Source organism: Acomys minous (genome assembly GCF_964271855.1).
Source record: "Acomys minous genome assembly, chromosome: 16".
Lineage (NCBI taxonomy): Eukaryota > Metazoa > Chordata > Mammalia > Rodentia > Muridae > Acomys > Acomys minous.
The window spans coordinates 30,546,348-30,574,174 of record NC_140498.1 but is presented as its reverse complement, the minus strand read 5'-3'; the positions used below and the strand labels follow the sequence as shown (position 1 = coordinate 30,574,174).

Below are 27,827 nucleotides of genomic sequence, written 5' to 3'. Positions count from 1 at the left end.
ATTGTAACTTTGCTCCCAATGATAAATTGTAACCATCTGCAATCAGGACTAGTTTCATAACTGCACAACCCTCAAAGGGCACCATTTCCTTGAGAAATATGCATGTTCTATCTGAAATGCCTTCAAATATATCACACACATCAATACTGAAGCTGTGACAATGAGTAAAATCAGGCAAAGGGACTTGTGTTAACTTTCATCTATAGATTTTCCTCTACCTAAATGTGCTTCAGTTGCATGCATCACATTATACACATGGATTCAGCAAACATTGCAGAGCAAATGAAATCACCCCACTCCTATTTCTATACATGCAACTTTAAAAGTGAGACTCGTTGAGAAACTAGGTAGAGCTGTCTAAGGAAGCATGTAACCTAAGTGCCATCATATTGCTTTGAAGTGTAATAACAAGTGCAGACACATTAAAGGTTTGCATTTAGGATTATATATTTGGACCTTTCACCTACTGTGTACTGACTATTTGAACACAGGAAAATTATTTATATTCCAGAAATCCTAGTATCTTTATTATCGGTAAAATAGCAAAAGTAAGTGTGAACCTCCTAGTGGGATTATGAGAATGGAATTACATAATTGGAATTATTTCACACTTAAATGGAATTTGGTAAATATCATTTGATTACCTTGGTGATTCAAGACACCTAGATAGAGGCTGGAGAGATTAGGAACACTGGCTAGTCTTTTGAAGGACTTGGGTTTGGTCCCATCCTCTACATGGTGGCTCACTACTACTTGTAATTCCAAGTATAGGACATCGAATGCTATCTTATGCATGATAAGCAGGCACACATGGTGAACATACATATAGGTAGGCAAAACACTCATATGTGTAAAACAAACTAAACAAATCTAAAATAAATCCATATTTGCCAGTGGCAGGAAGTAGACACTGCTGGATTTAGTGTCAACCTCATCACTAAAACTAAAGGTGCAATGCACATCTAAAGGGTGTTATTTCCCCAGTTTCTATGTTTTGTGGCAATGATTCATAACTTTTAACTTTTAATGAATAAAACCAATGGTTCTATGTGCATTTTTTCACTCTTAAAAAGATGACTGCTTTAAATGCCACCTTTTTCCTCAGGAGCCTAAAAGTCACATACAGCTTGCAATTTTCATAGATCTAAGTCACATATAGTGGGCATTTAGGCAGCAACGTCAGGGAGCCTAGAAAACAGGTGCCTTACTTTGAGTCATTAGAGGCTTTACCCCCACCAGCCTCCACAAGTTCTCTCTGCAGACACTGACCTGAATAAAGACTGAGATTGAGACATTTGCCCAGCATTTGTGTCTGGATGTTATAATCATAGATATCTTGGCTCCTGCTCATAATAACTTTGCCACTAGGTGGAAACCTTTAAAAGATGATCAGTCCTTCTTTCCTTTACAGAATCAGATTTAACACTGTCTAACAAATGGACATTGTAAGGGCTTCAAATCTTTCATGTCCCCTGAGTTACAATAATAAGTCTTTAAAGAGGGATTTTTTTTAATTCAATTTCAGTGTAGATGACCTTTGAATATAATTTTTGAACGAAGCCATTCACAACATGCATATGCTGGTGTCTGAACTGAATTCCAGTCCAAAAGCATTTGTAAAAACCTTTATTTTACTTGTGGCCATTTTCTATTTCTGGTATTATGTCTTAATATGATTTTATGTTGTGCTCTGTACCTAATAATCTTATACTGCGGTTAGCATATTGAAACTGTTCGCATCTGCTTGAGAGCTTCATTAGGCACTTAACTAGATCTTCATTTGATTTAGGCCTTGCAGCACTTGGCACTCTATCTCCCGTCAAGTTGCCTGTTCATCCTCTGAGTGGATGTCAACCTCAGAGAAGCCAAAACAGGCACCATTGGCAGGGGGCACTGCCTCCCTTGCCATCATTTCTAGGAAAGCCCTGCTTTTCCCATTGTTAAAGTGCAAAATATTTTCTAATTCAAAACAAAACAAAATACTGCATTTACTCATTTGTCTAAACCTGAAGTTACATCACATTCTTTCCTTTTGAAAAACAAACCCCTAAAGCAGCATAGGTACAACAGCCGGAAATGGTTTCCAGAGTAAAAACCCCAAATTGCTGGAATGCTTTGTAACAGACAAAACAAAAGTGCACTCAGTTTTCACAGCTTATTGTGGGGAGATTTGGGAACAGCTGATCCCTGCTTTCCTAGCCATGCCTACTAAAACTGTCATTAAAGCTAATAGTGCCTAGTGTCTGATCAGTGTCTGGAGTTAAAAAAAAAAAAATAGAATTGCTCCCCACAGCCGAGCTTTGCGCAGTTAACTGTTAGCATGGTAGCATTCAGGAATGTTCCAGCCTGTTCCTCAAACATCTGCTGTTGACTTGTGCTGACAGCAGGCGAACAGATTTGATGGATCAGTATTGAATCTGGGATAGAAGTGTTATTTTCCCGCATGTACCCAGGTCCCTTTCAGGATCTCTAATAAAGCTTTATTTTGGGGGGTGGGATATATAAACGATCTCTAACCATCCATTAATCTAATCCTCCTTCAGGGGGGATTCTGTCATATTAAGTCTACGTGCAAATGTTGATTCAAGTAGCCTAAGGGAGGAGAAATTCAAAATGTCTTTGGAATTCAGAACTAAGCATTTTGAGAACTAAAAAGATGTTAATTCTACCATACGTATTTTTCTTATTATTTATTTTTACTTTTTACATATACATTTATATTATTACACATTTTTACAATTAACTACCTATAGCAAGAAGAACCATGAACACAATCAGGAATTATATAAATGTTACATTTTTAGTGTTGGCTATTTGTATTTGACAGCCGTGAGGAAAACACTGTGACTATCCAGACAGTCAGCTCTCTGTCCTGTCAATACTTTTGGAAATTGCTTGCCTGCACTTCCTTCATATTAGCTAGTTTTTCCTTCTGGGGTCTCTGATGGAGTTGAAGACTAGGTAGCCACAGTATTAAAGTAAGTTTAGTTAAAAGAATCAGTAGCAAAGGATAGTGGAATAATTTCTTAAAAATTGTTAACTACAAATGGACTGGTGCTTGTAAATGCTGACTCAATGGATAATTCTTAATTTGTTGAGCATAGTTTATTTTAATAATTAGAAAAGGGGAGACGCAGGAGAGATAAAACTTGTTTTTTAGGAGACCAAGTGTGGGATCGAAACGATCTTGTGAGAGAACAGGTGAGGTTAATCAGCTAGAAGACCATCAACTTCCTGTAGGAGCTTGACTGTTGCCAGCTGAAACGATCCCGTGAACAGACTCTGGGAGGAGATCTATAAATGAACCCAGAACTGTAGGCAAGGACTTCTGGAGACTTCAGATAGTTTTGGCTGTTCATCGCTCTACTTCTAGATGCTCCTAGAGAGAACCCTTTGAGGGAAGCCTTTGGGGCTCTGGCTCCTGCTGAAGTTCCAGGTTCTGGTTACTCCAGGTTCCATCAGAAGAAATCCTGGTGATCATGCCAGAAGAATCATTCCTCCGAACTTATATCCTTACAGCTCTATTATTGTGTTCCTTAATCATCATTTTCTATTGTTTCGGTTAGTTGGGCTGTAAGTGACATATGCTCGGTTACTAAGTTGTTAATAAAATATATTGGATAAGAAAATTGAGCGTACAAAACACCTTTCCTATCTTTGTGTGTCTAAAGCATCTTAACCCCTAAACAACTAAGCTTCATTGTAAAAAATTAAGTGCCTCATCTTCAACTCTGTCAGAGACTTGAGAAGGAATAAACTTGATTGCCTGAGTATGCTGGGAGTACAGGTTGGTAGCTTTAAAAATGAGAAGATGACAGAGACAGTTTGCTACCTGAATAGTCACCCAAAACTTTTTCAAATTTAAAAGAGAAAATCTCAAAAAGTCAAGTCAGCATCACACAGTTTAGAATTAGAAGCCATTTCTTTTGAATGTCTTTCCAGAGCATTATAATTTCATATTTTAAATCTTGCCTTCAATCCCTACAACACATATCCAGGAGAAATTCAAATCTGGTTCCAGGTTAAAACAATACATTCATCAGACAAGATGGGAGAATTAAAGAATACAATGAAAATATTTTTACAGAATCCATATGACTAATCAACTAAATTGGAACATAATATTAGGTTTATGTAAATATGGATTGTATATATATATATGTATATATATATATATATATATATATATATGTGTGTGTGTGTGTGTGTGTGTTTAATTCTGAATATGACTGTATCATGATCTTATCAATACATAGTTATAGAAAAATCACACTATATCCAATATAATTTTTTTAAAAATCTAAAATGAGGGGTTGGATAAACAAATTAGCAGATAAGAGTTTGTACTGAGCTGGGGGAGGAGACACATTTCTGTAATCTCAGCACTCAAGGAGGCAGAGGCAGTCAGATCTCTAAGTTCGAGGCCAGCCTGGTCTACAAAGTCAGTCCAGGACAGCCAAGGCTACATAGAGAAACCAGTCTTGAAAAACTAGAAAAAAGAAGAGTATGTACTGTTCTCACAGAGGACCAGAGTTCCGTGCCCAAACCCTGCCATACAGCTTATAACTGCCTATACCCCTGGCAGGAGAACACAGTGCCTCTGGCCTACAACGATCTATCCTCACATACATATATGCATGGGTATACACAAAAATAAAGCTAATAAAATATTTTAAAAATAAAGATAAAGATACCTGAGTAACAGGGTGATGGAAAAAAGTGGGTCTCAGTTGATGAGGATGACAGAACTAAGAAAATAAACATAACCTATGCTCTTCCTCTCTTCTGCATTTAGCCCATCTGCCATCTTCAAGGGTCAAAACATCTCCTGAGAATTGTTTCAATACCATACACATGTCTTTTCTTTCTAGAAGTCTTTCCATACAGAAAAAAAAAATTATATGAAGTCATTTATAAGCTGTGGTAAGCATCTACTAAAGATGTAACATTTATTTTGCCCAGAGCCATTTGCATGTAGCAGAGAAATGATCTAGAAATAGACTTCCAACTTAACAGTGGATTTGACATCCATCAGAGGCTGTGAAAGAACCTTAATTGGAAGATTTCCCCAAGCTCATACCACTCTGATGACTATCCAGAATGGTCCTAGGCTCTTTTGTATTGTTCTGTAAACTCATTTTTATCATACGGAAGTCACTTTACTTTGTCCATGTTCATGAGATTTGCATCAGCAACTTTTTTAAAGACAAAACTCCATATTTAATTCATGCAATTAAGATCTTCCTTTTCAATAATTTCCATGAGAGTGGTAGGGAATAAACTAAGCAAAGAAAATTAGTGGGTCAAGGTCAGTCATATAATTGGCAACGTAAGGTTGGCCCTCAAAATAATTTCAGACACCAGAGTAGGTAAACTTGACTGCATTCTACTTTACCAAGTTGCAATGGTCAGTATGAAAAATACAAGCCAGAATTCTGATCGGCTTGACATACTTAGTGTTGATATAGTTTGGTATGCCTTCAGAAGAATTCTATGAAAAGTTTAAATACTTAATTGGCACCAGGCACGTAATAGTCAATTAGTACCTTAGATGAAGAACACTGTAATTTAATGGTTCCTAAAAAAGTGAAGCCTCTGCACACTATTTTTGGAAGATTAGCTTGCTTTTCATCTTTAACTCTATTGTGGGTGTCTTTGTTGTGATGGAAATTTCCAGGAGAAAAGCAGATTCACATACCAATGAGGCACTCGCTTAAAAAGTTCACAGAAAATGATGGTATATTCACACATGACTGCTCCATTTTTCGTGGTGTCACTTGTTCCATAGGTTAGAAACCAACTTTAAAAGTTATCTAGAAGAGCACAGAACTTAAAATAGACAAATAAAATAACAAAATATACAACACAAAGGTGGTCCATTTTATAATTACTGACATAATAAAAGTGGGAAGAGTCAGCAGAGGAGAAAATATTTGGACATGATTCATACAGCAGAAATTTAGCATGAAGCACATGAGGAAATGGCGAGTAGATTAGTGATTGTTAGAGATTAAGGTTGAGGTAAAGTTGCTTAGTCAAATACTAAAAACTATGTAAGTGTAAGGGAGATGCCGGGGGGGGGGGGGGCTGGGAGGAAACCGCTCTCAGCCCCTACTGCCTTACAGTGACATTGACTGCAATTGTCAGGGAGAAACTGGGTGAAGATTTCAAAGTACCTCTCGGGTATGTTTCTTACAACAGCGTGTGAATATACAGTGGTCCCCAAATTAAGAGTTCAGTGAAAATGGGTTTTTCAGATCAAACCCTAGATGTAGTCTTCACCACTGAAAGATAATGATCAGGCACATAAATAATAAACAAGCCAATACATAAATTGATTCAAAATATTTAGTTAAGATTCAAAAATGCAAGGCTGAAGGAATGGCTCAGCAGTTCACAACACTTGCTCTTCTTTACAGGTCCTAAGTTCAGTTCCCAGCAACCACATGGTGGCTTACAGCCATCCATAATGATCTGATGCCAGCTGGGCATGGCTCATGATTTTAATCCCCGAACTCTGGGAGGCAGAAACAGGCAGATCTCTTGTGAGTTTGATGCTAGCTACAAAGCAGCTTCGAGGCAAAAGAAAGCATTTTCCTTTGTAAATTTAAATTCATGTCACTTAACTGGAATGCCATTGTGTTTACAACCACCAAGATTCTAAGCTCTGTCTCTAATATGTGAAGCAAGTCATGCCCCAAGCACATCAGTAAGATGGCTGTACATCATGAATCCCCATTGACAAATGTGCTATTAGATCTATGTAACTAAAAAAACATAAAAAAATATGATTTAAAATCAAGGAAAATGAAAAGCCATGGCTTTTGGTTATATCAAGTCCGAAACATAAGATAAACGTTGAAAACCTAGAAAAAAATTATGTCCTCTAAAGCTTGTTTAATATAAATGTAGAAATGTAAGATTTTTCTTTAAAAAAAATCATTGCCTGGAAACCCTCTCCCACACACTTTATATATTGTATTGCATGCTAATTGTGAATGATCAGCCCATTGAAATAGTGACAGCAATGTTCCCAGAGTTCATATTAATTACTGCAAAATCACTCTTACAGGTAACATCATTCCTGCTGTTGTCTGATTCTCACTGACTGCATTGTCCTGATATCTAGGATGTGAACAAGACGCATGACACATCGTGAATTTGGTTTGCAAATATACAGTGAAAGTGGATCACCCGGGAAGGTTTGATAAAAGGACTGTTTTCTGTCTAAGCGTACAGCTTTTTACATTGCTGTTCAGTACAGTGTGAAATGTCTCTGAGGTGCCCCTGGGCAGGAACACTTTGTTAACAAGCTATCAAGCTTAACTGGGATAACACACAGGAAATCTTCACTAAACAAACAGAGCCAGTCAATTCTTGGGAGATGTGGTTGTTGAAATGAGCCTGGCGCAGCCACTGTCAACTTGAAACTCTAACTCCTAAACTACCGCTAGTTGCACTCTGGTTGTAGGGGAATTGATTCAAATTTCATGAAACATTCACTTGGCTTCATTGTCTAAATCCCCCTTTTTTATACCTCTTAGGGCATATTTTTAACCTACGTCCTAGACTCCCTTGAATTCGAAAGCTTTTTGCTCTCCCTTACTTTCTGAAGGTAAAAAGGCCAGGCTCTCCTCTTCAAGTAACTTTCAATACATCCTGAGCAACAGAAAGACACCAGGTCAGAAGAGACCACAAGCAAACTGCTGATTCCCTGACTGCTTATCTCAAACTGGTCTTTCTAGTCTGACATAGGAGATCTGTCCCTTAGGTGGAACAGGGGTGACTGGGCCTGAGATGCTGCATTTGGTTGGAGAATGAGTGAAATGTAGATTTTTTTTCCCCTGAGCACCACTGAACTGTTCATAATGACATTACAACTGGGTCTGGACAATTGTTTATTTTTTTTAAAAGAGAATTAGACACTTCCACAAAATAACTAGTGAGCTTTACAAAAACTATCTTACATAGCTTGTCCTGCCTCAAATGAACCCCGTAGTTGTTCATTTGTGAAGTAGATGGTTTACAGGTGAAATGTTCTAGCAGATGCTTTTGGTGCTGGTTTCTCGGTGAGCTGCTTCATTGTGATCTCACAGTGTGATTTACTTGCGTGCTACGTTGCCCATGTCTGCTTACAACAAAGTTCCCATTGCTGTTGTTTATAGGAAAATCACTTGATCATTGCTGACTATATAGATCTACATAGAACTGCACAGATGATACATATTTGTTCCAGTGTTGGTTGCATAGCTTATGGCCATACAAAAGCAGGCGTGGGTCACTTAGGGAATCGTAGCACTTGAGAGGCTGAAGCTAGATCATGCTTCTGAAGCCACCCTGGACTACACAGGAAGTTTCAAGCAAGCTGAAGCCACATAGTAGAACTCTGTCTCAAAAAACCAAATGAGCACAGGGGCATTCATTTTTCACTTCATGTAAAAGTTACAAACATAACTATATCAGATTACTCATTACTACAACTAAAATAATATTGTTGTTTGTGTTGGAAAAAAAACATTTTTGAAAAATAATTTTAAAATTACATCTTAATTCTGCATACACGTGCATATGTACTCATGTGTACATGCACCATCTTTGGGAATAAGGGTGTTAGAGAGCAACTTTTAAGAGTTGGTTCTCTTTTTCGTTCATTTGTGTCCTAGGAATCTAAGTCAGGTCATCAGGCTTTGTGACAGGCAACTTGACCTGTTGGCCATTTTGCATGCCAGGGAGGGATATTTTAATTGACTTTAAACTAAATAATAATAATTTGACCCATATAAACGTTTCTGTAGGTAATTGTACTCTTAACATCAGATAACTTTAAATGCCCTCATATTACTGAGTCTAGAGTATATATTAAACGTAAGATGTTTTTATATAGAACGGTGTGCTTTAGGGAATTTTCATTGCACGTACTAGTGGAAATCTCCCTATAATCGTAACTTCCTAGACCCTATTCTATAGAGTCTTATAGCAATAAATATTCTGAGATTGTGACCTAAAATTTTCATAACTTATTGGACTCATTTGAAAACCTCTTTGGGTAATAATTAAGTTACTACAACTATTTTCAATATACTTTTATTGAAGTATAAAAGTTCCAAGATTTCCAAGTTTCAAAGATGAAATTTAGAATTTCTAGTGATCTCTTTTAACACATATTCATTTTGGATGGCTGAGTCCTAGAGAATATAATGTCTGAAGAGAAATTTTAAATACAGATGTTTAGACTAAGAACTAAATGAAAAACACTATACATGCTTCTTGCTAATCAAAGAATGATGTGAATATTAGCACATTAAAAGTTTTTTTTAATGCAGCGCATTTTTTTCATGATCAGATATAGTGTGATTGCATGCTGTGCCAAATCACAGGATGTTGGCATTTTATAGATATTATACATACTTCATTAGCCAAATAAAATAGTCAATGTTTTTGTTTTTCTTAGTCTCATATCTTTACCCTTTGCCAGTTTCATTGAATTAGAACTGCCAATTAGAGATTAAATACATTTAAGGTATATAATCTGATTACTTTAAATATATATTCACTGTCTTACCTTATTAGACATTTTTTGTTGTATATTAGGAACACTCAAAATCTACCTCTACTTAGAAAATTAGTATTGCATTCTGTTGTCAACTCCAGCCTGGTTGTTGTATAGTTGGTCTTTGCAACTCACTCACTCTGCTTAAGGAGAACTAACTTGTGGCCTGTAATGAGTATCTGTCCATTTGCTGACCTCTCCAACTCTTAAAAGCACTATTTTCAGCACAGATTCCCAGTGTTTTATCTATGTGTGGTGGAATATGGGAAAATATTTACCACCTGTAGTTTATCTTTTGAGTAATAATATTTTTGCAGAATATTTTCTGTATTTTTCTGAAATGTGACCCCATTGTTACATCCTGGATAATTTAAGTGTGTACCTTCATTAAACATAAAACCTATATGGTATTTGGTACTATAGTTCTTAAAGTTAGAAGACAATATTTTTTAAATAAGTCTCCATTTGCCATGGGAAAATGTTGCAATATTATAAATAAGCAAAAACCTGGGTGCTCATTCTTCTAAGCAGATTGAAGACAGACGCTTGCTTGTCAGCAAATGCTGAGTACAAATTCGACATCATTCTCTATATCAAATGTGTACATGCATTTTTAAGTGGCAATCTTGTCATATTAGGGGAATATACAACATCATTTCTTGGTCTATGGGAGGCAATGGAAAATTCAATTATTTTCTGTGGAAATATAATTGCTGAATGAGATTATGGCCTTTTGATTACCTGAAGCTCACAGGAATATTACTTAGAAAGTTACTTGATGTAAGACAAAATGTTCAAATTTACACTAGAAAGCTGTATACAACTAACCTTTCGCCCTATAATTTGTGTATATGTATGTATGCATGTGATGTGTAAAGGTGTGTGTGCATGTGCGTGTCTGTGTCTGTGAATATACAGGGAATGTGAATGTCAGAGAAGAACTTCAGGTAATAGTATGCTTATGCTTGCTTCTTCTTCTTCTTCTTCTTCTTCTTCTTCTTCTTCTTCTTCTTCTTCTTCTTCTTCTGTTGTCATCTTCCTTTTTCTTTCATACTCCTCTTCCTCTTCCTCCTATTTCTCCTCCTCCTCCTCCTCCTCCTCCCCCTCCTCCTTCTTTGTAGGGATAGAGTCCCCTTTTTGTCTGCTGCACTGTTGCATATTCTGGGCTTATCCTGCTTCCTATGAGAGGGACTTATTTCCCTCAAGAACATTGGGATTACAGACACTCGGAGAGCATGTCTAACTTTTATTTGTTTGTTTGTTTGTTTGTTGGGGATTTTTGTTTTGGTTTTTGGTTTTTGGCTTTGGGTTTTTTGTTTTGTTTTGTTTTTGCAGATTTAGACTCAGATTTCAGGCTTGCATGACAAGCACCTCTCTACCCATGAAGCTATCTCTCCAGGGTGTTACGTTACCCTTAAATATCTTTATTAGAATCATTTTGTAAGTTTGTAATATCAAACTAACATAATTTTTATGTTAGGACATATCTTTAAAAGAACCATTCTTTACTCACAAAATACCCAAAATACATAATTCTTTATAAATTGTATCCCAACCTCCACATTGCAAAGATTTTTAAAAGTGTTATGATACCAGGCTACCAAGAAGAGACTTGATATCCTACAATATCTTATACAGGGGAGGAGGTCCCCCTAAATCACAGTCATAGGGGAAGGGATTAAGGGGAAAATGGGAGGGAGGGAGGAATGGGAGGATAGAAGGGATGGGGTAACAATTGAGATGTAATATGAATAAATTAATAAAACATATTTTTAAAGTACTATGTGTTTCTTTTTTGTTCTTTCTTTCTTTTTCTTTTTTCTTTTCTTTTTTTTTTTCTTCAATTTTAGTTTATTTGAGACAAGGTTTCACTGTGTAGTCTTGCCTATATTGGATTTACTTTGTAGACCAGGGTAGCCTCGAATTCACAGTGATCAGCCTGATTCTGCCTCTAGAGTGAGGGAATAAAAGTGTGCACCACCACATCCAGCTAGGATTTAGTTTTTCAATGACCTTACAAATTAGCTATCACTGTTTAAAACTTGAACTTAAGTAGACAAATTTATTTAAACAAATCAGTTACTACTATAACTCCATTTCTAGCCTCAGTTCCTCAACAAGCACAATTGTGAATTTATGATTATAGCAGAGAAGCACTTATATTCTCTTATCATTTATGTGGCTCTGGTTTTGAATTTAAATTGCAGCTGAAGCCCTGCCAGTCCTTAATTATTTATGTGGTCATCAGAAAGTTATTAAGTCACTCGAAGACTTAAATGTTGTTTTATCATTAAAATGGTAATAATATCATAGCTCAAAGAATTGCTGTGGGAACAAAATAGCCTAGAGCCAACCTGGACCATTACAGACACAACAAACTGTAGCTATTTCCATCAATAATAATCATCTCATCTGCATCTTAGACACCAAAAGAGATTTTGTGAATATAAGATCATTTGAGGATCACTGTTCAAGAGTGTGCATGTGATTTTGATGGTAGTGAGAAAGAGATTTAGCTCAGTTTCACTAGGAAACTGAAGATGCAAAGAAACTGTAGTATGTCACACACAGATTGTTTGTAATAGTGATAAATTGCCTGTAATAGTTGTAAATTCCAGCAAATTTGAAAACAAGTTAGCTATTTAAATGCTAACATAGACTGACCCTGAGCAGACACACACCTAGTATAGATCCTAGGGAAATGAATACTTATATTCTAAGACAGTTGTGGTATAGAAGTAATAGCTATGGCAATGATTTCCAGGAGCTGGCTGAGGATGTCATTATTAATGAGTAAAAAGCTAAATGAAATCCCATTGTGTATATGTGAGAAATTTTCTTTAACCATTCATCAGCTCATGGAAATTTAGGTTGATTATTTTATTCCTTTTGAGTCTCATTTTTTTATAGCTGTAAAAAAACATATGACCTCACCCCCATTAAACAATTTGCTATACATAAACATTTGCCAAATTTCATGGCAGGAAACTTTTCTGGTGGTGGGGGGTGGTGAGTAATACTGCAAATGAGAATTATTATTAAGATGGTAAAAATGGCAATTAACATCAATTGTGCAGATATCCTTCTCTCTATATATATATCTTCCCGCCTTAATTTGATTTCCTGAGAAACAAAGCCTGAGGCAAAGATTTAATTGCAAATAATTATTTTGGAAAGTCATCTTTGTAAATATGCTAAGGACAGAGAAGCAAGGCAGGCGAGTCAGACAGGAGGGAACTGATACTCAAGGAAGTTAGTTGTGTGAATAATAGGAATTGAAACTTGCTAGAGAAATCTGAGACCTTGTTGGCTGTAGTTATAATGTGCTCCTGGGAAAAAATAGGCTTAGGCCACAGGAAAAGTAGCTGAGTGGCCAGTGAAATACTCCAGATAAAGAATCAAAGTACTGAACATTGATGAACTGGCATAATTAGGGTGACAGGACTGTAGCTGACACCCAATGACATATGTTCAATCTATCTGATACTGTTTATATAGTAAATTAATAATAAGTTAGCTAATAAGTGTGCTACTTAAGCTTGTTGACTGAATAATAAACTTCCATGTCACAAATTGTGTCTAGATTTAATTAATGCATTATAATGTAACTTTACTGTTAGATGATACGAGATTTTTATAATCTAGTTGTGTATTTGTTAATGAAAACTGAGTCATAAAGCTGTGTTCTTCTTCGAGCATTATTTTCTGTTATTCAACCCTACATAGTCTGTCAATTGCTCAGCACTAGCAAAGACATACTCTTTAATAGTAAGTTTTGTTTTTATATGTAGAAGGATTTTACTAAAATAATAATTCAAAGAATTTTATATTAAATGCATTGTTCATTAACATGGGAGCTCATCACTGCAATTTTTGATAGGATGAACATTGTATATGTCAATATACTTATGCAATTGGTAGTAAAGATATTTCACACCTATTTCATCACAAACACAGAATATGCTATACTCCTCATGTCTATGATGTCATTGAATGGTAGAACTTTTTATCTCCATTAGAATCTTATGATACTATCATTGTATGTGCCACTGATTGGACTGGCATCCAAAAATGAATGGTTGTACTCTAAGTTTCAGCACATCAACAAATAATTTCCTATTACTTGGTATTAAAGAGAATAAACTGGAGGACTGTACTTTCCACTAGAAAAACAGAGTATTCATGAGAAAATAAGCAAATGAAGGTATCCTGACAGAGCTCATACCCTCACATCTGTAGACTCAAATCGTAAATTTCTCTATGTGAAAAAGTATAAATTTTAACTAACCTAAGTTAGTTAGGTACCTAACTAACCAAGTTAGGTAGACTTGGTTAAAGAGAGACCTTGTAATATTAGAATGTTACAGAGCAGACATTTCCCACACAAAGCCAATATTTATAACTCATGGTCACTCTTTTCTGACAAATTATATAAACAAAATTGCATTGACTATGGATAGAATTTGTAAGATAAAGATTTTTAAAAATTGATGTACTTACTTGAAAAGTTAAATACACCATATTATTTTTAAACCACAAACCCCAAATTTAACATTATATTATTTGAGTTCACTATTAAAAATAATATTACATCAAAAGTAGGCCAAAGTCTCACATGTGGAAAACTGGGGTACACAAAAATCCTTTTCTATATTAAGGAATTTAAGATTATAACAAAAACTTAGAGACTATGAGTGGAAAACACAGAGAAAGCACTTCAAATACAATCATAGGCAGAGTGTTTATAAAGAAGATTCTTGTTGCTCAAGGCACAATAACAAAATCAGAATGAAATTCTTATCAAATTATAAAGCTTCTCTATTAGAAATATGTAATTGACATAGGAAGACATCTTTCCTATCTTGGTGCATCTAAATTTCTGAATGTAAATTGATCTTCATCACATGTTATCATTATCAACTTAGAACACCTATCTAGACCTAAAAACATCTTAACCCCTAAACAATTAAGCTTCATTGTAAAACTAAGCTACCTGGTCTTCAACTCCCGCAGAGACTTGAGAGGGAGTAAATTTGACTATCTGAGTATGCGTAGACTTCCGATGATGTCTCCATGAAAAGTGACTTCTTTTTTTATATATATATTTACTTTTATTTCATTACACATATGTAAAGCAAACTACATACAGCAGGGACAACCATGTGACAATCATGAGAATACTGAGTACTATATATGTTACATTCATAGTGACTTGGCCATCTGCATTCGTCTCCTTTGAAATAAGTGTTTCTCATGTCTTATTGGGTCTAGATTTCCAAATGAGATTCAATATCTATCCTATCTCAACTCTAATAGCTTAACTTCTTTATCTTGATCTAAAGCGATCTGGTCCCCTAACCAGCTAACCTTGGTTATAGAACTATATTATCTTGTCTTCAACGCCCCTCAGAGACTTGAGAAGAAATAAAATTTAATTCCTGATTATGTCACAGTTCTTCTTGCCATAGGTGATCTATTGTATATATGTGTAATAATATAAATGTATATCTACAAAAATAAAATAATTTTTTTAAAATAAAAAAAGAAACAAAAGAATTCAGCCAAAATTAGATGCCATGTTGTATGTACAGAGAAGCAAAAGCTGAAGTAATGATATGGTACTAAGTTGACTAGTTAGGTAAATGTTGACTAGTAGGGTCTTTTATGCATTCTACACAAATGTTGGCTCTGCTCAAAAAAAACTTCCATTTGAAGTGGTAACATTTTGCGTGTTCTAAGGCAGCTAAGTAGTCTGGATAGAAACCTAAATTGAGTCCTGGCTAACTTCACCTCCCTCTTTTTCTTTTTGGCTTAATTGAAATGAAATGTATTCTTTTCAAGAGTTTCCCATTGTGATTCTGCTACCAACAATGAAAAATTACTATGGAACTTGAAATAAAAGTTGACTTTAAGATTAAGTAATGTAACCTAAAAGAAAATAAGGAAATATGTAATTGACAAACCGAACAGAGCCCACAAAATAAAAAGAATGGCTTTGGCAGATAATCTTTTCACAGAGGATTACTAGTGAGATTATATAAAGAATTCAAAAAATTAAAATCTAAAGTAGGACTCTAATTTATAAATAGGTAAGGAAATGAAATAGTTCTCAAAAAAAAAACTTCAAGTGTGCAATAACTATATGGAAAAGTCCATACTCCCTTATGTATAAAGGAAATTCAAGTCTAAACTACATTTAAACTCCAATTATCCCACTTATAATGGTTAGACTACAAAATTAACACATGCTGATGAAGCTGTACAAAGCATACACAGTTATACCGTGTAGGTATACATAAGTTGGCAAAGTGGCTATGAGCATAAAAGATTTAATAAATGAAAACTAGGACTACAAGAGCACCTATCTCTCTCACTGCTACACACACACACACACACACACACACACACACACACACACACACACACAACTTGATGAAATAAAAGTCATAAGACATCACAGTCCTCTGAAATCCCACTTCAGAGTAGGATGATTCAGAATAGTCATGTAATGCAGTCTGACTGTGTCTATGAAAAGAAACCTGAAAATTAGGGTAATGTGAAGTTTATTCAGAATGGGCTATTATTCCTCTATAAGGAAAACCTAACATCTAATATGCAGGAACATGGATGGGACTGTGGACCAAGTTAGCGAAATAAGATGGACTTATCAAAACAAAGACTCCATATTTTACCTCATATGTGGACAGTGTGTGTGTGTGTGTGTGTGTGTGTGTGTGTGTGTGTGTGTGTGTGTGTTCACGTGCATGTGCACGCATTGTGAAATAGAATGTGGGCTAGTTACAACAAAAGTCAAGTACAAAAGACTAATAGGAAATAATCCGGGACATAAACCATTATATACTTGAGTGAAAAAATGACATTGTGGACATTCTCAGTTTAGTCAACTGTTACGCAATAACACAAATATTTTAATTGACATGAAAATGGAATGTATACTATTTGTTGTGATGAGGTGCCAGTGGGAAGGAGGAAGCCTCAAAAGAGGAAGCGAAGTGTATGAAGAAAGTACATGTAACATGGATGAAAATGGCATATAATGAAACTCATTACTTGGTAGAAATAATATAAGCTAATTAAAGGAATAGCCACAATCTCATTAATCACCTGGCTGTAATGAAAACAGAGAGAAAACCAGGATGACTAGCATGCTGGTACAACAACCTAAGAGATGAATGAGGAAACGAACGGAGAGAATTGGTGCGCCTCCGTGTTTTTCTAATTCCTTTCATTGATGATACCCGGTTTGAGATAAGACAAACAGGAGGAAACTTGAACTTGATAGACACAAAAGAGAATGACATAATTTCAAATCCCAAATATTTTTCAAGAAAAATACAACCAAATTTAACAACCTGGAGATAAATACTAAAATCAGACATATTGAAACAAACAATAAAAAGTCATTTAAAAACAAAATTAGTGGATATAGGTAAGAAAAGAGAGTTCTTATGTTTCTCCCTGGAAATAGTTAATTGCATGCCAGGAAGTATTTATATTTGTTAAAATGTTCAGTTTGGCTTTATGCATATATTAGTCAAGAGGAAGTTTTGATGAATTACTTGACAACATGCAGTTGAACATATTTTTTATTTAATTAGAATTTATTGTGCCTTCAACACTAATCTAATATCCAAGCTTTAATTTATAGGTTTGATCAGAACATACCTTTAAGTCTTTTATTTTCAGTGAAAAAAATGACAAGATATAGAACTTAAATATGACTTAATATTCCTGAAAGCATGGCCTGAGAAGACAAATGCAGTGTGTCCTTTGATTTTCTAGCAGCATTATTCTAAAATGCTCATGTAGGTCATTATTTATTCCAGAGGTGGATCAATCAGAGGGAGGTGAATCAGCGAGGTGCAAAAGTGGAAGCCACCTTGAAATGGATTAAGTGAAATAATTGTGGAAACATATGGCCTCGAAATTAAATTGATTCAGCTAAACAAGTTATATTAAACATATCAGGTAATTTCAAGTACCTGGTCAGGTGATCATACTTTAAAGCAATTATGTAATTTAAGTCTTTGAGAGAAAGGAGTCTATTAATCTATGCACTAGAGAGAGAAAGATTACAAAAGAAAACTACAATTGTTTGTGATATAAGAAAATTTAACTTTCCTTTAAAAAAAGTATACATAAAGAAAATATTCAGAAATTTTAGCTTGTTTTATTATATATGATCGAAACTGGTAAAATTTCTGTTTGTAATAATTTATTTTCTCTACCAAACAACAAATATCTATGCAGTTTCTCCTGGTTAGGTCCATTAGCACATAATAAACCAAAATTTTATGAGGAAATTAATTCAGAAAAAGGGTACTATTTAAGTTCATTAATTTACATTGGAAATATATTACAATTTCCACAAATATTTACATTTGTGTTAGTTATCATGATGTTATTTTAAGTAAAATACACATTCTACAGTTTAACTCTTACTGTGTTCATGTGCTCATGAGCAGACTGTAGTCTCTAATTCTCCACTTACTGGAGAAATACAAGTACTCTGCTATAGTCACAAGGCATGAAATGTGCATCTAATTCTTTAAAATGATCATCATCAAATGGAGAAAGTCATTTTTTTCTTGCTATTATTATTTATTTTATTAATTTACTCAGATTACAACTCAGTTGTTATCCCATCACTTGTATCCTTCCATTCCTCCCTCCCTCCCACTTTCACCCTATTTCCCTCCCCTAAGTCTATGACTGAGGGGGACCTCTTCCCCTACTATATGGCCATAGGCTATCAAGCCTCATCTTGGTATCCTGCTTACTCTTTCCTTGCGTGCCACCAGGCCTCCCCACCAAGGGGAGGTGGTCAAATATGTAGCACCAGAGTTCATGTCAGAGTCAGTCCCTGCTCTCCACATAACTATGGAGAATGTCCTGTAGGGTAGATCAGAGTAGGTGTTCAATGTTTACTATTGTATTGTCCTTGATTAGTGCAATAGTTTGAGAAGACCCTCCCGGACCCCGATCCACCCATCATGATGTTCCTGAACAGAACACCAACAGCACAGGCTTTAAGGGCAACAATTAATAAATGGAACATCCTGAGGCTGAGAAGCTTCTGTAAGGCAGGAGACAATGTCAACAGAATAAAGCAACAGCCTACAGACTGGGAAAAGATCTTCACCAACCCTACATCTAACAAAGGTCTAATACCCAAACTTTATAAAGAACTCAAGAAATTAAACACCACCAAACCAAATAATCCAATTGAGAAATGTGGCTCAGAACTAAACAGAGAACTCTCAACAGAGGAATATCGAATGGCTGAGAAATTCTTAAAGAAATGCTCAATGTCTTTAGTCATCAGAGAAATGCAAATCAACACTATTCTGAGATTCCATCTTACACCCATCAGAATGGTTAAGATAAAAAAAATACAAGTGACACAACATGCTGGTGAGTTGGTGGGAATGAAAACTTGTCCAACCATTTTGGAAATATATTTGGCGCTTTCTCAGAAAACTGGGAATAGGGCTTCCTCAAGACCCAGCTATTCCACTCCTTGGAATATACCCAGAAAATGCTCCACCATACAACAAGGACATATGCTCAACCATGTTCATAGCAGCCTTATTCATAATAGCCAGAACCTGGAAACAGCCTAAGTGTCCCTCAGTTGAAGAATGGATAAAGAAACTGTAGTACATTAACACTATGGAATACTAATCAGCTATTAAAAAAAAGGAAATCCCGAAATTTGTGGACAAGTGAATGGAACTAGAGATGATCATAATGAGTGAGTTAACACAGAAGCAGAAAGAGTCAAATGGTATATACTTACTTATAATTGGGCACTAGCCCAAAAGGCATGTCCCATGAAAGTCTTCACTTAATGGGAGATTGGGATAGATGTGAGGACATCCTACTGAGACTCTAGGTAAGAGAAATATAGGATACTGGGAAATAGAAGGACCCAGAGGGTCCTAGAAACTTACAAGAGAAAGTCATTTTTAATGAAATGCACCATAAGATTGTGTGTGTGTGTGTGTGTGTGTGTGTTTTCTGAAAATATATTTATACACTGAATTATTTGAATCATCATTACCATGTATTTGTTCTTTAAAGGTATTAAAACTGAAGTTTATTAGCTATGATAGCATAAGAGCCTACCTAAGTACTCAATCAGAAAGATCATTTGGTGAATGAGAAATCCTGTTACATTATTATAATTGTATATGTATGCTCTCTTCAACACATGATTTAACTGTGAATACTAAATCATACACACACACACACACACACACACACACACACACACACACACACACACATAACAAATGGGCCAATGAAATGAAAAGACAATTCCCAGCAGAATAATTATAAATGGACAGTATGTATTCAATATCCCTAGCCATCAGGACAATGACAATTTAAACTACTTTGAGACAAAAAATCTCATCCATGTCAAAAAAGCTGTCATAAAGAATTCCAACAATATAAGTTTAGGGATAGGGTGCAGAGAAAGATACATTCTCATTCACTGTTGGTGTAAGTGTGAATTCGTATAACCATTATGGAAATCAGTAGAAAGAGTCAAAATATGAAAAATAGAACTACCCAATGGAATTCATAATTCTACAAGAACTTCTACACCCATATTTATTGCTGATCTATGTATTACACTCAGAAACAGAACCAGACCAAATGTCTATAAATAAATAAATAAATGGACAATGAAATGTGGACTAACACACAATGAAAATTTCTTCAGTAATGAAACAAGGTGAAATCATTAAACTTACAAGGATACAGAATTACAGATTAATCTGAAAATATAATATCAAGTAAAAGGATTCAAACTCAGACAAAATCTGAATGTTCTCCTTCATGATAATCTTAGTCTGCAGTCTGTCTCTGTCTGTCTCTCTGTCTTTGGCTGTATCTTTCTCTGTCACTAAATTTCTCTCTTTCTCTCTTTCTCTCTCTCTCTCTCTCTCTCTCTCTCTCTCTCTCTCTCTCTCTCTCTCTCTCTCTCTCTGTGTGTGTGTGTGTGTGTGTGTGTGTATGTTGTGTGTAAATATAAAGGAGACCAAGAGTCTTAAGGTGCATATGGTGTCTAGATTCAGGACTATTTCCACTGTGGAAATTATTTCTATACCTAATGGAAAGAATGCTTGTGTGGAATGATTGGAGGAAGAGAAAAGCAAAAGTTGGATACTTTCAAAGACTTGTGGGGTAGTGAAAACACAAATTAAAAGTGCATAGGTAAATCTTTTATAAAAGACTTACAAGTATGCCTTCTCATTAAACAAGCAGACTCCAATGCATGGTAGATAAAGGATTTTTGTAATAAGTTTGCAATTGGTATGAAACTAAAATTATATTGGATTTCACAGAAAACTTAATTATACTATCTAAGACAGACTGCTATAGAGCAATATCACACAAGGGCAGCACTGAAGCTCTTTCCATGGTAGATGTCAGGGCAGGAATGGCTCTTTCCTGCCAGAAACCAGACTCACTTCAGCCCACCTTCCGAGTGTTTATGTCCAACTAGATTGTTTCCAACTGGTCAAATTGGAAAAATTGTTAAGTCTACATGGGACATCCTCGTCACATTTTCCATAACTGTCCATAATTAACATGCCTTGGGCTAGATCTACACCTCTCATTGAAGAGAGAAGACAGATAAATATCTTGCCATTAAACATCCTTCCTCTCAAAAAAAAAAAAAAAAAAAGGAGAGAATGCTAATCCCTATTCCCCATTTTCCCCTATTTTTCTCAGCAATGAGAAACCTGTCAGATTTGAAGGAGGTTTGAAAAGCCATTCCAGTCGTAGCAAGAACTGTGAGCCTTTTCTTGACCGACTTTATAAACAACAAAAAAATCCTATTTCTTAATCTCTATTAAAGTCTTGATGAAAAACCAACACAGTGTTTTTATTCTTAAGATCATATCTGGCATAAAGGTTTTATTTAATTATATTCAACAATTTTATTTATATCACTGTGCCCAGCCACTTGTTGTGTTGTCTAAGAATTTAGTATATGGAATCAGATGCCAATTTTTACCTCATCCTGGTCATGTAATATCATTTAGTAACTGTCCTTTGTGTTGTTTCCCTATCTTTGCTGTGATATAGTGTGATTAAGTGGTGGCAATGTAACCAAACTTAAAAGGTTGGCATGACCCTTAAGAGACTGTAAGTGCTTTATACAGTTTCTGGTTCTGTAATAGTTATAAGAAACTCAAGAACCTACAAACCTGTGCACTTGGCTTTCCTTAACAACAAATATAATCTAATTAGAGCTGGCTAAAATTGCAGGTCTCATCTCTGAGTTGAGGAATTGCTTGCTCATGACCCATCCAAAGCAGAGATGGAATAAAAGATCAAGAAAGTTGTAAATAGAGATTCTTTGTTACATAGGAGGATTAAGTATAGGACAATGGAAATGTCTTTATTATTTTCATTTTATGTTGATTTTGTACAAGAGTTATTTTGCAGAAAAATAAAAACATTGTTAAAAGGTACTAAATAGAAATCAAAAGACACTTTATTCTGAGCCTTACATCCCTCATACATAGTTGATAGCTAAACCATTATTTTAGGTGACTATTAACATCTTAGGTGATCAACATTTTAAAGGGTGGACCTGAATTTAATGAAATGTATTTGTCTCAGGGTAAGAGGAGTGGGGAAGTAGGCCCAGATTTCTAAATAGTATCTGCCTCACTCTTCTATTGTGCCCTATGTACATGAATATACACCATTCATTTTGTAATATGTAATTGTAGTTTAAGTTTTTTAAGACTAACTAAAATTATTCCTTCCTCTAAAATGAATTATGACAATTTAGAGATACAAAATAAGAGGAATATATTCTATTCAATCATACAAACACTGATTTTTGCTTAGCATATAATTATTTTGCACATGCTTATTCAAGAATTACTTAATTTTGTAAGATTTGGTTTTCTTTTATACACAGAAAAGCTGGAGATATTGATAGCTATGTCAATTTTATCAAAAAGAAAAAAAACACAACTGAAAGCAACCACATCTTAGAAGATGAGTTGGAAGAAATGTTTTCAAAATAAAACTGTTTTCTTTAACTCTAAGAAATATTGATACATTTTATGTGAAGAAACTACATAACTGCATAAATTCAATTTTATTTTCTATTACCGTTCCTACTCTCTCCTTACCAAAACAAACAATTTTTTGAAATTTCTCTGAAATGGATTTGTTGAAGGAAAAAAGTGTGATATAGATTCAATAAAGAAATCTATTAAAGAAGGGTTGTGACTGACAGCTACAGTTAGGAGAACAACTTCTACTAGACAGTTTTTATTGTCAACCAGGAGTTGAAAAACATAGCACTAATACATCCATGGAAATCTATATCCAAAGTCACATCGAAACTGGAGCACTTAGGAAGAAAAGTTCAGTATTTCTACTAATAGTTAATTCCAGCTGATGAATATGATTTAGACACTAAGTATTGAGAGGGAAAGCTTGTTTGTATTTATGGAAAAGTATTTCCAGGAAAGTCAAATAGGTGTGTCTCTCATATCAGACCTGATAATAAAACAGTTAGAAATTAAAATCTTAAATTTTGAACAAAAAATCCTGTCTAATTATTTGGTACTTTTGTCTTCATCTTTATGGAATTTGATACATAAACAGGCTCTCTACTATGTACATTCAGATTGAGATATTAGATGTACATATTAATAAAACAAGTAAGCCATATATATGTATAATATTTATATGCAAATATGTCCACATGCATATTTTATATGTACATGAACCCTTCATTATAAGTATATGTGGATAGTGAATGTAAGCATGCATATACTAATGTAAATAAACCCATACACTTAGAAAAACGTGTGGTATATGAACTACCTAATATTTCACTCAAAACCTGACTGCATAAGTGTATAGAGTTGGCTCAGTGGTGAATAACACTTGTTGCTCCTGAAGAGAACTTAAGTTCTCAGCACTCCCATCAAATAGTCCACAATAACCTGAAACTTCAGCTCTACAGAACCTGATGTCTTGTTCTGAACTCTGTAGGAACCTGAACTAATGGGAGCATGTACACTCACAGGCACACATATTCATGGGAATAAATATTAAATCTTAAATAACAAATTGCAAATATAATGGTCATGGCACTTAAAAATTTATAACAGCTGAAAAATCCCTGTGCTTAGTGTTTTTACTATATCTTTCCTATGTTTAGTTATGTCCACACATTTAAATACTTGCAATTATGTCTTAATTCCTGATAATTCAGCGAGGAACCATATTATACAGTTTTGTTGTCAAGAATTAATTATAAAACACAACATAGATGTAATATATATATATATATATATATATATATATATATATATATATATATATATATATATATATACTCCATGACATCCATAGCTGGGTAATCACATTCTCTGATAGTCACACTGTTGTGAGGTCCTCTAAAAATATACTTCTCAGAACTTACTACAATCATTAAGTCATGAAGTACATACACATATGTACAGAGATTTTTATAGATCCATATACGTATATACATGTATGTATATATCCATATATATGGATTTAAACAGCCAATTTGAATTATGTTCTGTGTGTGCAGGGATAAAGATGTAGCAGACATTAAACAAATGGCCAAACAATAACTGGGCCAACTTGAGACCTGCTCCATGGGAGAGAGCCAACCCCTGTTAATGATACTTTACTATTCTTGCAGACAAAAACCTAATATAGCTCTCTTCCAAGAGGCTTTATCCAATAGCTAATGGAAACAGATGTAGAGACTCAGCCAGACAATAGGCAATGCTCGTGGGGAGTCACGTTGAAGAGCTGGGAGAAGGATTGAAGTAACTGGTGTAGTCAAGCACAGCACAAGAAGACCTCTAGAGTAAACTAACCTGTGCCCATTGGGACACACAGAGACAGAAGCACCAGCCAAAGAGCGTGCATGAGCTGAACTGAGAACCCCCTACATATATTTAGCAGATGTGCAGATTGGCCTTCATGTGGGTCCCTTAAAAATGTGAGTAGGGGCTGCCTCTAATTCTGTTGCCTGCCTTTGGGTCCCTTTCCCCTAGCTGGGCTGCTTTGTCTGGTCTCAGTGGGAGAGGATGTGCTTAGTCTTACTGTAACTTCAGGAGCCAGAGTGGGTTGCTGTCACTTGGCGACCCTCCCATAATCTGAGAAGAAGGGAAGGGTGTAATGGAAGGAGGGGGGCATTAGCTTATGTAATATATTTTTTATTTTTTTTTTCATTCAGATATGACTGTGCAAAATACCAGAGTTTTTCCTACCATATTCACAGAGGTTAATTTTTCATCACATTTCAAATAAGCTACTTCCACTAGAATTACCTACTCATTCTCACATTGAATGCAATGTAACATTAAATTTTGTTTATCATTTCAATATGTTCTTTTGCAAAAAATTTTAAAGCATAACAAATTGTTATGATAGATAAGGAAAAGAAATTTAATCTCTGCTTAGATGTAATTAATTGATTCTTAACATGATCATTGACTTGCTTCTGAAAACAATGGAAATGTTCTGTTTTACACCATCACTTCATTTTCTTCACTTATAAACTTATTTCATTTTGAAGAGTTTGCTTTTTTTTTCCCTTGGGGCCATTCATGAAGAGAGTAGGAATGCAGTTTTGTCCAGTTAAGGCCTTGAGTGCTGGCTGTTGCTGCTGCTGCTGAGTTAAGAGACGATAGTTTCCAAAATAAGGCTTTTGATTGTAGTCACCAGATACATAATAGAGAATGTCTATTTTACAAGTTCAGATAATCCACATCTATAAAATATGTTTTGAGGATTGAGGGTCAACCATTTATAACAGGGGCCAGTCACCTATCTCAGTAAAGGAATAGAGAGTAAAATCCATCTGCTCTGTGGACTAGACATCACCATAATTATTGGATTCCTGTTGCATCTTGAAATGGCTAGGAATTACAGACACCAATAGAACTTCAGTAACAAACACAGAAATCTGCAAGATAGAGGCTTTTCTCATGCCATGACAATTTAGGTTCTTCTATTTATGCCATTACTTGTTAAATAAAAGGATTTGTGGGTTTTTGTTTTGTTTTAGTTTTTTTGTTGTTGTTGGTTTTTTGTTTTTTTTTTTTTTTTTTTTTTTTTTTTGCGTATATAAGTGCATTGCTTGTGTGCCTGGTGCCTGGGAAGGCTGCAAGGGTGTTTTATTACCTAGCAATGGAATTACGACTAGTTAGGAATTACCTTGTGGATGTTGTGGATTTAATCACGGTCCTTGACAAGATCAGCAAGTGCTCTTAACCACTGAACCATATTTCTAAACCCTTAAAAATAAGAATCCCGAGAGAGCAAGCAATGGTTTATATGCAACGGTCTGTGTTCAGTCCTCACGCCATATTTGCTGATGTTCCACCTATGCTGTAAATGGTAAGAGGAGATGATAACATGATACTGCTAGCATTGCTGGTTTTCCTAAGTCAGGTTGACACCTCTCTAGAACTCTGAAGGATAAGTACATTGGCTTCAGTGTAAAGAGAGTGTAGAAATGTCAATAATTTTGTGTAGATTGAAAACAGAAAAGATCATATATTGTATAACTTCATATCATATAACTTAATATATGGCATATTCTCAGAGCACACTTCAGAGATACAACAATATCTGCATTATGATAAAAACAATGGAAAGTACTCCAAAATACTCGGGAGAGGTTAAAGGTATGGTGACTGACACTTGAAGTATGGAATAAAGATTTTGTAGAGAGTGCCCAGACCCTAGGCTTGAAGCTCACATGATGATGACGTCCTCTGATGGTGGATCCTGAAAGAAATAACATACAACTCTAGGGGGACTATAGGAGCAAAAGACTCAAACATTGGACCTACTCACCCCTAGGCTGTGCTAGAGTAATGCAATCTACATCCCATGGCATCTTAGAAAATTCTGGAAGGATTTATTGACTCTAAAACATCAGTGTAAAGTGCTTTAATATGTACCTACCATAAATGTTAACAACAACAACACAACAACAACAAAAACAACTAAAAAAAATGAGTACAGCTATAAAAGAATGAGTAATTTTTTTTTCTTGTACATATCTGGGCTCAACTACATGAAAAAGATCAGGAACTTTAAAACTTATGTTAATTAAGTAAAGGAATACACTATAGCATTTAAAGTCAAATATAGGTAACCTTGATTATGTTAATTACTATGTGTTTTGACTTAAATGTGAAGCATGAACTTCTCATAAAACTTTTCTCAAGCATATGCCATAATTATACAAGCATGTTAACAAACCTAAAAATAGAATTTCTTTGTAAAATGTTGGCTGGATCCTTTCAAACAGCCACCATCAAATTAACTCTGTGAAAGGACCAGCACTTGCACTATGATGGGTTATATTTCCTTCCTCTGAACCCTGCTTCCCACTCTGCCACACGGAATTTGTGAGTGTTATTGCACATGCTAAAGAAGCCTTTTGTAGAAGAGATTTTTTTTTCTACATGGCAAGATTTTCCTGGATTTTCTACTTAAATCCCCAAAGCCTTCATATATGTTTTTGCATGGGACATTCAGTGGGAGCTTTCAACACAATAAATGGAAATGTAAAGTGACCTAACTATAGCTCAGAGCTGTGGTATGTGTGCAGTCACCAGAAGCTATGAGAAGGAAGTCTTAACTTTCCCTTAAGGTTCCTGGGGATGACACAATGGACACCTTGATTCCTACGCTGTGAAATTTCCTCCTTCATGTATTTTGAGAGAGGACATACTTGTTTTTACAAGATAAACACCATAGGAAACAAGTACAGCATAAGCAAATGCTAAAACTATGGGCTGGATAGATGGTGAAGTGAGTAAAGTCATTGCTGGGAAAAGGTGAAAACTCAAGTTTAGGTCCACAGGAAGCACATGAAAACTGGGCTTGCATACTTTTAAACCCAGTGATGTGGGTGGGGTCCATAGGGAGAAAACTGGCAGATCCTACTGTCTAATTAACAAGCCAGTAGCCAGAACATTTGCCTGTAGATTCAGTGAGACCCCCATCTCAAAAAGAAAGTTGGAGACCAATAGGTGAGGGCATAAAAAACAGACTACTAGTCATCAAAGGTGCAAGTGTAGGTGAGTGCTCCTGACAAATACATGCATGATACCATCTAAGATGCACATGCACAAATACACACACACACACACACACACACACACACACACACACACACACACACGGTATTCAAAGTCTTATTTGAAGA

General features: G+C 35.3%; 1 long non-coding RNA gene across 1 annotated transcript in view; it reads right to left on the bottom strand.

Annotated features, from left to right (window-relative positions):
• Nucleotides 1–27,827, bottom strand: part of LOC311585729 — an 853,274-nt gene that overhangs the window by 614,180 nt on the left and 211,267 nt on the right. The window lies entirely within an intron of this gene.